General features: G+C 41.3%; 1 protein-coding gene across 1 annotated transcript in view; it reads left to right on the top strand.

Moving 5' to 3' along the window:
* The first annotated feature begins 1029 nt into the window (after nucleotides 1–1029).
* Nucleotides 1030–6000, top strand: part of LOC126416429 (protein decapentaplegic) — a 43341-nt gene continuing 38370 nt past the window's right edge. The window contains exon 1 of the mRNA XM_050084150.1: nucleotides 1030–1322. The gene's annotated coding sequence lies outside the window, so the exon portion shown is untranslated. The remainder of the gene's footprint in view (nucleotides 1323–6000) is intronic.

The raw sequence follows: 6000 nt of genomic DNA, 5'->3' as shown, positions 1-6000 counted from the left end.
ACCATCGCCTCATACACGTTCGTCTTAAGTAGCTTGAATGCTAACCACTTAACCACCATGAACCCTTAACGTCCGCCACCTACGCACAGATACATCAGTTATATAATAGACTCGTGAAACTTCTCTTGCGATTTTCTCAGAATTGCCAGAGTAGCGCACATTACTACTCGCACGTCAATGGCATACTAAAGGTGTACAAAGTTTGAAGTAAAACCGTGATCGCAACGTCGTGCCCTCCCCTTGTTAATGAGAACAAAGAGCTAGTATAACAACAATATTTTCTTAATCTGCGCTGGCTATTTGTCAGTAAATCGTTTTCTTCAAGATAACTGATATCTTTTGACCACAGTATATGTTCCAAAATTCTACTGCAGGTCGACGGTTGTGACATGGGTCTGTAATTCAGCGGATTACTCCTATTGCCTTTATTGGACACTGGTGTGACTTGCGCAACTTTCGACGTATAGGAGTGGCAAACTTTCGCTAAACTACGATAAGAACACATTGTTCTGAGACGATAATTTACTATATTAGTCTGTGGACAATAAGACTGCCCAGCAGTTATACTGAAAGGAAAATGGTTACGCTGAAGAATGCACAGAAGAAAACAGTGTAAACGTTTTAGCTAGGCCCCAGGCAGCATCACACAAGAAGAAGACGGTATGTGTTTGCTTATTGGCTTATGGGATGATCCACAGTGAGTGGAGCAGTTTATAGCATTTTCTTCTTTTTAGAGACAGAGGTATAATCAATAAAGTACTTGCCAGTAAATAAAAATGACATTAGGCGGCAACTGTCCTGCTGCCGAGAATTTAATCACAGAGTTCCCAACGAAGGCACGTTTGGCGCTCGTGTAAAGCAAACGCGTCTCTGAGGCGCGTGAGCCTGTCCAGAGGCCAACAGCGGCTCCCAGTTGTGGGGCCGCCTCACGACCTCCCACCCCCCCTCCCCCCACCCCAAGAGCCCCACTCCCTGGCGGTCAGTGCGTGCGCCCGCGAGAGTCGCTACTCGCTCAGTCCTTCGCGGGCAGCTGGTGGAGTCGCCACTTCCAGGACGGAGATCTGCCTTCTTAGGAGAAACACGCGGTCGTCGTCTGACGGACAGGAGATAAGCCCGCAGAATAGTGTGACGTTGTCCCCAGTTCCAGTGGTGGCAGACAGCATACAGAGTACTTGGATTACGACGTTCTGAAGAGCACGGAGGGTGGTTGTTGTGGTGTGCGCCCGTACAGTTGGTGATGTGCCTACGGACGATCGTCGGTTCGCCAGTGAGGTGTCGTCGCTGTCAGCTCAGTCTGCTTGCCGCCGTCACGGACGGCTCATGTAAGTACCTCTAGAAAATAGCATGCTATCGGTAAGACAACACTTTTCACAACGTGCGGGTGACCAACAGCAATTCTCATTTTCTATCTGCCGCACACTTGAACCATAACTTACTGTACGGCCTCAGCGAGCGCTAATCACTACAAGAAACTTGTTCCGGTGAGCACACATAGAAAATAAACTCACGTTCGGTTATCTACAACCACTCATTGGGTATTATGTAAAATCTGCGATAATTTGGCAGTTTCGCCACCGTCGTAACATGATGAAGTGTCTTCACTTTCATGCGAACATGTTTGAAACGAATTGTCTCGATCCACCATTCCACGTCAACTTGTTGCCAACAGTGTTTATTTAACCTGCTTCCAGAGTATGTTTCTCCGCTTTCTACTTTCCCTGGCAAAAGTGACCGAATCTTTCATCAAGAAGTTGTACCACCTTCAAAACTCCCAAGTCCAACGTATTCTAAAATTTAATTGCTAAAATACATTAACTACAAATCCTTCATAGTTGTGGAAAACGCTGTAACGGGCCGATATTCTCGATCTCAAAACGTTTCTGGTTGCAGAACTTTTTTATGGTTTTCGCTGTATCCCACTAGTGACTACGAATAATTGTACATTTTTCGGCATGAATTCGATCTGGATATTATTGGTATTCTCTTTAATCGTATTTTGTGTCAGATAACGTCACCCGTTGTGATAAGCGGATGAGAGCTGAATCGTGACAGCAGTTCTGTAAGGCAACGCAGGTTGAGAGGAAGTAGGCGTAACTCTTCCAGCGATTAACTGCATTTACAAAATACAATTTTAGAAACTACATTTTTCAGAGCTCTAGTTTCATCCGCTAAATCAGTTAGGTTTCTAAAGCAGCTCCATAACTAATTCGTGATGCCCAATGGGGCATATGGCTCCTCGCACCGCTGTTAAAATGAGATGTGCGATTGCTGGCAACAGTAAAGATGCAAAAGAGAAAAGTTATCATTTTGGGCAATCATGGACGATCCGACTTGTCACAGTGTTTCCCCGCCATTATTTCTGATATCGGTTCCTTCTGCTGTTAAATAATAGTTGCAGTAAACAAGATAATACGCGTCAGTCATAGCGGCTTCTCCAAGGGCCGCATTGCACTGTAAGATAAGTTCTCAGATATCTTTCATAAGACGTTTTATAAAATATTTGATGGTGTACATTTGTACTTGCATCCCATCTTTTTATAGGAAGTTAGAGCATTTTGTAAATTTGTGAAGGAGCTGTGACATTTAATACCAGAGTGATGTGGGCTCAATTGGCCTCCGTCGGTCAGTTTTTGTGTTAGTAGTCATTATGGTGTTCGATAAACTTACATTGCGGAGATAACATGAATTTCTGTGACCTGTCGATAATAATGGTAATTATGTTACTTGATCACAGAATACATCTAGTTCAACTTGGTCGTTATCAGTAAGCAGTGAAGTCCATTTCTCCGAAGTGCTGTGCGAATGCCAATACTCCAAAGATAAGCTTCAGTAATCCGTGAATAGAAAAAGGTATACGCCTCCAGTACATATTCTTCTTCATTTGACTGAAAACACATATTATAACATAGAGACAAATAAATAAATGATCCTCGCTGTCGAGAAATTACAGTGTTGAATTGCCTGCGACGCGCTTTAGCTTTAACAAGGTTTGTTTAATTTCTCCTCTGTACCACATGCCGTCAAAACGGTCTTTTCCATAATCAGTACACCGTAGGCAATAACACCCATAACCACGATGCGGTGGACATCGAACCATCTGGATACGAAATTCAAGTAACACAGAAAAACTTTCATAAAAAGGATCATCTTCCATAGTAATAAATGGCTTCTTCATTAGCACGTGATATTTTAAAATCATGCGGAAGCCTGTTCATGTAACAATGCATAGTCACGTTCCACGAATTCGCCTAAAGTATGATCTTATTTGTTATTTTTCTAATTCGCATTGTGTCGCTGTGCTATTTACGGCACGTGTGCACTGTGTGTGCGTTGCAGGTGGGTATGAATAACTGTCCAGTGTCCACAGTGCTATTGTGCCTAATCGCTTGTCGGACTGGAGCAGGTAGAATACTTCCCGTCCCTTCCCTCCCCCTCTACCTACCTGTCACTAGTGACCGCCACTGGCGGTTGAAGCTCTACACTTCCGAGAAACGACTAGTGCACCAAACAGAATAACAGTAACAAAAGTCCTTTCTGTAGCAATGCACTTTCACAGTGGCTGGTATAATATATAATGCGAATTACGGTCTTTAATACATTAAGGTGTTTCTAGTGCTCGCAGTATATTTTAATGTAATAAACTTCAAGGTTTACTAAGATAAATGGTAACACTATGGCTGTATCATCTCTTCTTTGAAAGTTTCTATTTCAGATTGAACAAAGACAGCCGGCCAGAGCCATTATTGCCTCTGAGATAAGCGCCCAGGTCAATGCTTTGAAGAAGATTTTTTTTTATCAAACATTTCGGAAATCTCTTCAGCCTTTGCTACAGATCGTGACTATTATTTTTTTAGATGTTTACTTTCCTTCGTGTTGAAGCATCATCTACACTGACATTGTTTTCCCGTTACCGCAGTCACTTGAGTAATCATAGAAGGTTAACCTGTATTTCTATCAACATATAGCGTTCTGAAATATAATTACGTGAGAACTCTGTGTTAATGATTACTAAAACCTCATTAACAAGCCTTAAATGTAGACATTAAGCTTTCCATACGCATAACGTACTGAAAAGTTACTGTTGACACCTTATATGAAAGAAATTCATATACATCAGAACTTCATCCCAGAGTGAGTATAATACTGCTGGAAATGACGCTCATAAATGAAAACTAAATTATTCCATCTGCAGTGACATATAGGTACAACATTTCTAAAAGAAAAAAAATTACAGGTTTCTTTATACCAAAGGTAGTGCCGATTGCTGTAGAATCTGTCTGTACTGATTCCAAACTGCAGGAGGTAAATATAGCACAGAACAGGCATAAATCACTAATCTTACACAAAATTCAATGAATCGACATTTCAATAAGGATGTGCGAAATGACTTACATCTGTGTCATCCATAACGTTCTACGTTTTTAGACGTAAACGACATTCATGATACATTACTGCAAAACGAGTATCTAGAAATCACATCCGACTTTACGTAAAACTCACTTTTCATACCAAAAGAAGAAAAATAATCTGCTGAAAAATTGTACAATTTGAATTATATTTTGGATTCCAGTAATCAAGGCACATAGACTCATAACATGAACTGCGGGGGGACACAAAATTATCTGACTTTAAAAAAATGGTATAAGCTACGACAGTTACGTAAATGTTCAGCAAGTTCACTGAAAAATTGTACTATAATTTTAAAACTGACGTGCTCTGCTCAGTACTGAGAGATTGCAATTATGATCCACCGTACGTACAGGTAATTAACGTCATGCTTAAAGCGCTTTTCCACATTATTTGTTAATCGACAAGTGCCTCATATCTTTGTAGCGCGGCTGTGCGCAGCCTGATTAAAAAAGAAAAAAGCTGCTGGCATAAAGCCAACGTTCTTGTAGTATGCAGATGAAATACCTACAGTAATACTGATAGTCCGTCAACGATGAGCCGTAAAGACAGAATTTTGGAATTATTGTTTTCAATAATACTGGTTCAATTGCCTGTTTAGATAACAAACTATCTGTCTTGTTAGTATAAGCTTTGCAGTGAAGTGCTTCTAGGTACAATTTTAACTAAGTCAAACTCAGTTCCCATGACCTCAGTTTTGCATGTTGGCTCAGTGGGTAAGTGCCTGCTCGACTTCCATTCTGGAGCAGCTGCAGTCCGTTCGACCAACATGACATTTTCCTCAGCGTCCCTGAATAAATTAAGGTAGATGCCGAGCCGTTGCCTCTGAAGAGCCACGGTCAGTTTTGACCCCATACCTGGTCAAGAGAGATCGCTACACGTACTGACGTTGACGGGATGTGAAATTCCAAAATTCGTTCTCTCATTATCAAAACTTCATCATTAGAAGAATAACAGATAATTTTGTATTAATGGGACTGCAGAGCTCTGCATTTGCAGATGGTGTTCAAAAAATGTACTAGCACCTGAATTTTAACCCGGAAACCTTTATCCGTGGGATTTCCTGTTATGCAGAGCAAGGAGGATCCCTATAATCTCTAAGACGTAATGACAACTAATGGAACATTGAGGCGTTCAGCGGGCGTAAGGCTCCTGGACAGCTCAAGTGAAAATAACGTGCCCAAGACTCTCGCGATCATTGCACGATACGAACTGGAGGAAATAATGTATCCTGAATCGTACTGGAACATGGATTGTGAAACGTTTGAGAGTAACGCCCAAAAGGGGTCTACCGATCCTTCACATATTTGGCAGTCGTTTGTGCAAAAACTAAAATGAAAGACTAAGAAATTTTTGCTCAACATCCCTCCAAGTTTTGAGGAAACCATCCCTAAAGTTCACGACGCACAATCGACTTTAAACTGACAGGATTGATAGGTAATTTAAAATTTAGCATTTTTCGTTGTCATACATTTTCCTCGATTTTTAGGAAAATAGGCATTTGCGCACCCACATAATTTTCAATTATCTGTGGGTCCCGTCAAGTTTTGGTCAATTATGCGATGACCTTCAGGGGTGGTTTTCTCGAAAATG

This window comes from Schistocerca serialis, chromosome 8 (genome assembly GCF_023864345.2).
Source record: "Schistocerca serialis cubense isolate TAMUIC-IGC-003099 chromosome 8, iqSchSeri2.2, whole genome shotgun sequence".
NCBI lineage: Eukaryota > Metazoa > Arthropoda > Insecta > Orthoptera > Acrididae > Schistocerca > Schistocerca serialis.
Note: the sequence above shows the minus strand (reverse complement) of the source record. Positions and strands in the feature narration are given on the sequence as shown.